The sequence below is a fragment of the Halyomorpha halys genome, unplaced genomic scaffold, assembly GCF_000696795.3.
Source record: "Halyomorpha halys isolate HHAL.00 unplaced genomic scaffold, Hhal_1.1 Scaffold299.1, whole genome shotgun sequence".
Classification (NCBI taxonomy): domain Eukaryota; kingdom Metazoa; phylum Arthropoda; class Insecta; order Hemiptera; family Pentatomidae; genus Halyomorpha; species Halyomorpha halys.
Window position 1 is genome coordinate 873640 of NW_027107963.1, and position 10025 is coordinate 883664.

The window sequence follows — 10025 nt, forward strand, 5'->3', positions numbered from 1 at the left end:
TTCAGTGTAAATGACCCTAGTGGTCGAAACACTTAAATAAATAAAACAAAAACAATCGCCAGGTTTTTCCTCCAACTGAGCCGTACCCGCATTTTAATGATTTGGTGTACTCTTACTAGAGTTTCCTCTTACTACATATTTCATAAATAATTAAGTTGAACTAAATCTATCTGAAATCAGAAAACAAAGTTTCAAATTATTTTAGTCGATCAGCAAATATTTTCAACAAATGTGATTGCTTATTTTAGACAGTATAGTGATTTGTTATAAGGCATATCGTTATAAAATTGAATTTGTTCGAACTGAAACATACATTATTGATAAATATATTGTATACATATATATATAAGAATTCTACACAGCGTTAATCAATAAAATTTTTAATATCGCATTATAATTACAGTTAAAAAAACAAAACTTCAAGTTAAAAATGCATGGATCGAATTTCTCGGTAAATTAAAGAAAAATTAACCTTAAAAGTCATATTCAATAATTGAAATTGTATTTAACCTTTTTTAGTTATAAGTAAAAGTTAATTAAATCAATACAGAACTTTTGTATTGCAAATAAAACAAAAACAATTCAACTATATAACATAAAAACCAATTTGATGAATAAACATTTCTGAATCTTCAAATGCTCTGTGTATAATCAGTCCTTACCTTAGCACAGATTATATAAACGGCTCTGACGCGTATATACACTTCATTGTCCTTGCTTCACTTTGAGCAAAGTTGCCCTGACTGACAGGACTAAATCATAAGTCTCAACATATCTAGTTTGTGGCACACCTGCTCCCCGGTTAGCCTTGGCAACGCACCGATCCCACAGGCACGGTACATTACCTTGAGCAGGAAGGAGAGGAGTCGGTGGTGAAAGAGGAAATCTTCAACATCGGTCGCTCCAAAGAGCAAATGTGAAGAATGTGAGACAAGCTCTCTGGTGTACTGGATATGGTATATAACACCAGAAAAGTATAGTAACAAAATTCTGGAATCTTTAGTTCCACACCAACATGAATTTACTAGCCTTTTAATTTTTTTGACGAAAGTTCGTAACCCCCAGGCAAAGACAAACGTATCCAGTTGGAAGAAAATTGTGCTCAAAGAAATGTTTAAGTAACTCTCCGAGAGTCCAGGAGAGTGGCCTGCAGTTCCTCAACGTTTTCCGCCATAACATCCTTGCTGTGTGTTTAAAATTTAGCTAAAAAAAAAAAAAAAAAGTAGACACAATTATTCTTAGATTTGTTCAATGTGCAGGAAATGAAGAAAAATAGTATTTTTTTTTTGTACTATTTTGAGAAAGTGGTATTCGCCTACGGTACCCCTGGCATACCCTTGAAACATCCCAGGGTAGTGCGGCACCCAGTTTGGGAACCATAACTCAAGCAAGTACAACTCTTGAGAATGAAAAAGTGGTCACATGATTTAAAATCGATCTGAAACCTTTTGGAAAACTTCATGATACCAAATAGCTATTTACATCAAAGGAACATAATGAATTTCCAATAATAAACAGTAATCTAATTAAATCAGGTTAAATTTGATTTTAAAAAAAATCAATAAATATTAATTACCTAAACATAATTGATAGAATTGTGTTTTATTTCCTTTTTATATAAAAAAAGTGTTTTTAATTTTAATTTACTGAAGATTTAATTGCCCAACCATACCATTTTTTTTTTGTTAATTTTGTTCGGTTAATTAATATTTATTGATTCTATTTGGGTCAGACGAAATACTACATGTATTCCATAGTTGTCAAAATCAAATCCATCGGACTAGAATGTGCACAAGCCCATGCGGTTGTCTACATTGCTTCGTTCAAAGTCACAACCAACATCTTCGATCAATCACTCTTTTTTATTTTAAGAATCAGCATCCGATATTGGGGCCTAAATTTAAAAATACTTAAATGCGTTTTCTTCGGTATGAGGCAATTCTAAAATATGTTGATCACTTTATTGATGAAATAATGAGAATAAAAATGACACAAAAAAATGAAAACGACTACAGTGACTAAAATAACTTGAAATGGAAAAGAGACAAAATCATAGTACAAGCAACCAAATAATTAAACAAAGAAATGATAAACGTTACAATCCTATCAGTGTTTCTCGTATCTTCTGCCCTCAGAGCTCGTGGTACCCCGTCATTTACACCAGTATCCAAACACTAATAATGTAATTTATAAAAACTTCAAGTTAAAAATTGTGCTGAACTATAATGGTTTGAAAACAATTTTTTGTGGTAAAGATATTTCCTTCTTGCATTCATTTGCTTTGCCTTCAATATCGTCTGAGATGTAGGCAGGTTTTTCCAAAACCATTTCAGAGATCTACTGATCGTCTAACATCTCAATTTTCGTACTCAGAGCCAGTAATAAGTTCTATGAGTTCTTGTATCTATAAAACTACAGATATTATAAAACAAACCATGTAATATTACGTAATTAATATTTACATAATTAAACCTTTTAATGTAATTTAAGTATATTTATACACCGATAATACAATACATTGATTCCATAGAAGCAACCTATAACTAACATTCACCCGAAGAATGGACATAACATATGAAAAAAAAGAGACAGACACTAAATCAAAGACTGAAACTTATTTTCTCTGAACCATCAACATAAATTAAATACTTGTACCTACTTTAACCGATTTGGACCAATGTATCACAAATATTTGGGATAGCTACAAAAAGTCTCAATAACAAACTTAAAATCTTTTAGGAAAAAAAAATGCAGAAAATAACAAAGTCTCCTTACTACGTCAACATAACTTTATATTATAAAGTTACACAACAATGATTGAAGAGGAGCTGGACGAGGGACCATCTCGTCTAAGAAATAAATTTTATAAAAAGCCTGGAGGAAGTACCGCTGAATACTGCACTCCCTCATAGCTATCCCAAAATTTTCATAAGTAATCCATCACATTCAATAATTGTCATCTCAAAGACTGCTGTGAGTAAAAAGATATGAATTAAAAACAAAAATTGAAGTTTTTGTTTATAAATTTTGGAATATCGGGACTCCATTATATCATAAATATTACTTTTTACAGATTAAATTCGATTTTTCTACAGGTTTTAAAAGTAAATAACATGGATCTAAGCCATGGAAAATTGCATGGAACCAAATGTATTCGGTTATATATAAAATAGCGTCCCAAGTCTCTTAATAGACCGATATCCTAAGATTAACGTAACTAGAGATTACGTAAGATTAACGTATATATGGCATTGTTAATTGGAATTAAATGGATCAACTGCGATAAATTCAGCTTAAAATGTAAGAGAACTTAACAGAGTAGGTTTAAGATTCTCACACCGGCAACATATTTGTTTGAGAATCTTAGTATATTCTTAGGATTAACTTGCTTTATGTCTTCATCCAAGAAATAAAACACTTCAAAAAAGATATAGCAGGTCCCTTTAATGTTTTGGTTGACCAGTTTGCTGAGTGTATCCTTAAGGGAGATCCACTTTCTTACACTATGCGCCTCTAAAATTGTGTACGCAAACTGTATGCAGGGTTATGAGGAAAATAATATTGCATCTAAATCTATAGCTAGCTTAATAATTAATGATACGTCATGGATAAAATGTTCACTTATTGAGTTGGGTTTTTATGTCACTACATCTATGTAAAAGTTCATATATTATAAATGGAATCAGTATTAAGTATTAGATGAAGAAGATGGTCAGGATTGCGGTCAAAAAGAAAAAAATAGTTAAAGGCTATTTATTTTTCGACGTTTCGCCCCAATTTGTTGAACTTCATCAGGGCTGTTCAAGATGACTGAAAAAGTCGGGCGAAACATCAGAAAATAAATAGTTAACTATTTTTGTTCTTTTTGATCCCAACTCTGACCATCTTATTCATATTTGAAATTAAACGTTCAATTATGTATATATATATATAATTGTAAGTTTAATACTGTTGAAAACCGTAGAAAAAAATAGTTCATAAAACGAACGAAAGAAATGAGTCATCATAAGAGTGTGTGAGAACACCATCCATTAGTTTTCGTTCCCGTTATTATTTGATAGTTGGTGAAAATAGCCGATATGAAAAATAAAAAAAATAACCGATATGAAAATAAAAAAATAACTTATATGAAAAATTAAAAAAAATAACCTATATGAAAAATAACCGATATAAAAATAAAAAAAATTACCGATATGAAAATAAAAAAATAACCTATTTGAAAATAAAAAAATAACATATATGAAATTAAAAAATAACAGATATGAAAAATAACCTATATGTACAATAAAAAAAATAACCGATATGAAAACAATGAAAAGTTTTATGAATAAGTCGGGAATTCCTAGATTGAAAAATATATTATTTTCCAATTTATTTCTTATATATAATTTTTTGGTATAATTTGTTATTTCAAAAATGATTATGCTAATATAAGAAAATTGTTTTTTTCTAACATTTAGATATAGCTGTTTTATATTTAGAACAAAGATTGTTTACAGAAGTTGCAAGAGGCCCTTTCAGGGGCATTGGGAAGGTACTGTGGTAACTAGTCCAGGCATTAACATTAGTGACTGATGGTGGGAGGATTTTTTCATTCGTCGTATCATCTCGGATAAAGGACAATACAGTTTTTTTGTTTTTTTATCACAGCTTAATGTTCTAATGTATACCAACGATGTACAAAGGAATAGAATTATTTATAAATACAGTGTAATTCTTAACTTTAATATTAATAATTAAGTTGTACACAAAAACTTTTTGCTGAAGCAATGAGTACTTTTATTTATTTGAATTTTTTTATGAATAAAAACTACCTTTTCTTAGAATAGTAATTAATTTATATTTTATTTGGTTTGTAACAATAAAACAGACTGAGAAATAAAAATAAAACGACGCAGGGAGGAACGAAACGCTGGATTCTCTTCACATGTCTTTTTCACCCAATTATTACCTTTTATTCATTTCAATGAGGTTCGTGCTAAAGGGATTTCGTCATGTGGAATCAAGTTGGCTCGTAGTAAGTATTGGTGTGAGTAAGAACAACAAACTTTTGATGAAAACAATTCTTTCAAACGAACTATTATTCGTAACGAATAACGACTGTTTTTTTTTATTACTATTCCCAGTTTGCCACTAGTGTCGCTGTAAGTTTTTTTTTGTTAAACGGTTATACAACCACATTGAAGGTAATTTTCTGTTTTGTTTACTAACAACAACCGCAATTATGTTACCTGTTTTGTTGTCTGCAGTTCTTCTTTTTGGGAATTGTGGAAGTGCTAATAGTTGAACTAGCTCGTCACTATTTTTGATTCATTTTTCGTATTATATTATAAAACTTTGGATTTCACATTCGTTGTTAATCCGTCTAATCCGTTGTTACTATATCATAAACCTTATTAAACTACCATCATTTTTCTTTTAAATTTTCCCTATGTTCTGCATTTCATATGCAAACTTAACTATTACCCTCCCGTATATTTTATGTGTTTTTTTAAGTCCATTTCATATTTTCCCCATTACTAATATTTATTACTTTATCTAATGTCTTTTTTTGTTTTTTCTATTACATAAGTTTACTATCTATCTTCCATCTTTAATATTTTATATTCTTCTGATACTTCCACCTTATATTTACATTTATTACATTATAATTAATGTTTTTAGCATATTAATTTACTGTAATAATCATTATTGTACCTCCTAAATGCGTACCTCTATTTAATTTTGTATATTTTCTTTTCTTCACTAGGTATATTTATTGTATTATTTTTTTAGATTTTATTTCATTTTTATATTTTTATACTATTTTATTTATTTTACTTTAATATTATTTGTTATTTTATAATTTTCATTTCCTTTTAGTGGGAAATAGGTTTAATACCCAGTTCGCTTTTTCGTTGCGAAGATTTAACTATTTCCATCAGCTTTGTTGGAAGTTGTAAACCAATTCACAGGACCCTTATAATTTAGAGAATAATTAATCATTAACTTTTTTTTATTTATTCCTATATATATATTATTTTCTTTTACATTTACTTTTATTCTATTTTTCATTTCACTTTTTTTTAATTTATTATTACTTTAAGTTGTAAATCATCGAAGAAAATCCTCTAAGTGTCAATGTTTATTTTGAATGGTATCGATTAATAAATTAATTTAAAAAAACTTTCGATAACTGTTGATTCTTAAAGTGGAAAATAAGTTTAATAACCTGTTTTCTTTTCGTTACAAACATTTAATTTTAAGATTATTTACTTCAGCTTCGATGGAAATTTTAGACCTGTAGACACACGGTACATATAATTTAGATAATTATAAATCTAATAACGATGAAGAGGATTGGCAGCTTTCCTAATGACAGGTTCGAAATGGACAGGGGATACGACAGAAGGAAAGGGGAGTGTAAATGGGCGTATTGGTTACTGGTGGTTGTTTGTTTTAGCTCCACCGCTAGCGAGTGTCGATTACGACCGCTTTTTTTAAAGATACCACGCGACCCGATCATAGCCCAAGGGTTTTTTTACACTTCTGCGACCCTGCCTGTAACTTCATCATAGGATATTCTTTCCACCGGTTCATAATTATTCAGCCTCTAGAAGGAGAAACGACTCACGAATCATTAGCTATCGGCTGACGCCAGCTGAAACCGATCAGGTTACTGGCAGCAGGCGGCTCAAGCGGGAGCTAGATCTGTCTTTCAAAACATAGCTCCTGTCACAAATTAAGCTTGTGCTCCTAATGTTTGTTTTAGCCAAAGTTTATCTATTCTCCTCTCAAAAAAGGAACAGGATAACATTGCTGAGTGAACGAAAAACAACAGTTGTTGCAGAGTAACTTTTTGTTTTGCATTTGCCATTAATATAAACGTATAAATAAATAGTTTAAATTTAAGTAGCACAAATATTAGGCATTTATAAATGGAACTAATGTTACTGACAAAAGATATTCCAAATACAGGGCAATATCCTTTAAAAAGGGAAGCTAAATACCCTTTTCAGCTTTCTATAGCCTTGACTTTTACAACTCCAAAGATGGTATTTTTCGCTTCTCGGACTCTATATACAGCATGGGAAACTATCACATTAGCTTTGGCTCAGTCTGTTCCAATATCTGTCATTCTATATCTTAGAAGCCTCAGCGTAGTCTCTCCTCTATATCTAGCCTACTCCTCCCCCTCTTTTCATTGAACATATATATTTCCTTATGTGAAAGATTAGATCTTTCTGATTCTGAATCTGATACTAGATTCTAGGCCAGTTATATATTGTAGGTTGTAGTTTTATATATCATGTTGTCAAATAAATTTAATCTTCCACTACGCTGATGGCTGAAAACTGTGTCTAACGCATAACTATGGTAAAATGGGTAAGCATAAAGTTCCCCATTCCAACATACTTCTTCTCAACTTAAGTGTCATTCCGTGAGGAACACTGCAGTGTTCCAGCTCACCAGTTTCGGTTGTCCAGAATAGAGTATTACCTGCCGACCCGTCTCCTTTTGCATAACAATGAGTTCAGCCTTTTCTTCGGTACTTGATACTCTGCCGGTCTCACAAGATGTCCACCGCTACAGTAGAGGATTCGGAGCTCAAACCTAGCGAGAGGCAGTTCCAGAGTTCTAGGAAGAATCGAGCATTCCTATCTGTGGGGCAGCAATGGTCTCATGAAAGTCTTGTACTTGTTTGCTCTTGAGGTGCATCTGGAGTCCTTACTAGCACCTATTTGTAGACATGATCCAAATATGGATTTCATGATTAATATCGTTTGTTCAGTGGGTTTCAATACAGTTGAATTCTTCTAATCTCTCAAAGCTTACCAAATATAACTGTTAGTATTGGTCTCAACCAATAGTTATTTATTTATAACTAATATATATTTCCTCCTACTCCCGCCTTTCGAGCAATACAGTTGTGCAGCATAGATTCGACGGTAAAAATGCTTCTTCGTCCTAGATTGAAGCGGGCTGGCCCAACTATAATTTTTCACCCGTATCCATACTTCTTGTAATGCGCACAGTTTTCTTGAGTTAATAATTCAGGCACTAACTTAGTTAATAGCCGTGCCTCAAAGGGATTGCAGTCCATGATGATGTGCTCAGCAATTTCTGGAACATCGCAACTAGACTATAGGGGGTCGATATCCATCGCGTTACGATACAGATTGGCAAATTAAAGTCGAAATTGAGGAATTGGAAGAGCAACTCCACCGATTGGGTTCGCATGCATTTACTTCTGCTTCATTCATAATGAATTCCATTCAGACAGTTTCCAGCCGCAGATTTAGAAAATGTGTCAACTGTACCTCAAGTTATATTTTTTTCGAAAATGTGGTTTTCTATTATAAACCTGATCTTGCAGCAAAACTATGTATCAGAAATTGTGAAGCATAGAATTTCTATTTTATTTTTTATTTTTATAACGATTTTAACTTGCGATATTATTGGGCAATTTCTATATTCAACTTATAAATCTTTAAGTGAAAAATATATAATTATTGTTAAAGAAAAGTTCCTGGTTAGTCATGATTAATACCTACACTAAGTACCTGGTTAGTTAATATGTAATGGATCAGTAACATTTTCGCTAAAGTTTTACGTTGTATGAATTATTTTATAAAACAAACGATCTCAGTGTCTTTGTTGCAACAAAAATTAATTATAAAATATAGTATTTTCTGCACTGAAATGTGGACTACAGTACAGAGAATCCTTCATGTTTCGGTATTAATCTCAAGTGTTCACATTAGAAGTATTGAGAGAACATTTGCTCTGCCCACTTAACATTTGCAGATACCGCATATTTCGCGGGTCATAGCAAATCTGTGAAATGGTTAAAGCCACACTGACCTATTCGCTCTATAAACGACATATATCGTTTTAAGATTCCTTTCTAATGAGCCGCATTTGAAAATTTTGTTTGCATAACCATCTGATATTCAATTTTCTTCTTTTAATTTTTTTGTGTTTGTAGTCTAATTTTTAACTCTAATCTTCTTTATAATATGCAATCAAGCAATGTAATCAATAATAATAATATTATAATATTTATGGGAAGCGGATGGTAAAAGTAGTATACTTCAGCAAGTAACCAACATAGGTTGGACAGTGGATTCTTGATTGGACTTAGCACCTATGTTTATTTTTAAATTAGTCTGAACAGGTTACCCTAGAAACCAGTTTACTTATGAATATTCATTAAACATGAATGTATGATACTCGGAAACCATTTTACTCAAGTGGGACAAAATTGCGCGTTGTTTGAGAATCAACCATAAAGTGGGTAGCTGATCCTTTAGTGATCTGGTATGAGGAAGTCCTGAACTAGAGCGCAATCCCAAGAGATCTCAGCTGCAAAACCTTCTGCCAAGAAAGAGAATTTTCTTATCAAATACTCAACCCGAGACCCCTCATAGCTATTACGGATACAGTTTTTTTCTAGTAAAATTATGATTAAAAATTTTCGCTAAGTATTTTTAGTTCTTAAAAAGAATGTGTGTAAGACCATTTTAAAAACGAGATAAGCAAATTGCATTTATTTAAAATATTTGCCGAGCGGCGGCCATTGCTGACATGGGCTGATCACTATGCCCGGATAAGATGACTGACGACGGTCGAGTTATCTCGAACACGCGGACGATCAGCACGGACCGGCTTCTTTATTCAAATATAATTTTTATCTTCCGCCCCGAGCCGAGATTGGATCATCAGCTAGCTAACGGTGCCTCTGATAGCAACACGCGATCTTGTGGAGGGAATTGTAATTAAATCCTCGTCAAGAACACGCCTTTCGAACTAATTTAGCGGACAGGCTACTGTTTCAGTTGCCAGCCCCGTCTCTATCCAGCAGGAGCAACTGTAATAGCTCTAAATATCAAACGTCACTGTTGGAGATAAGTGGCAATGAGCTAGCCTTTATATCAAATAAATCAAACCATCCCGGCTTTCAGAACAGAAGCCCGTAAATGGTGTGGTGAAATTGAAAAACTACTACTGGATTAGAAAGAGATAATATATCACAAGTAGTTGTA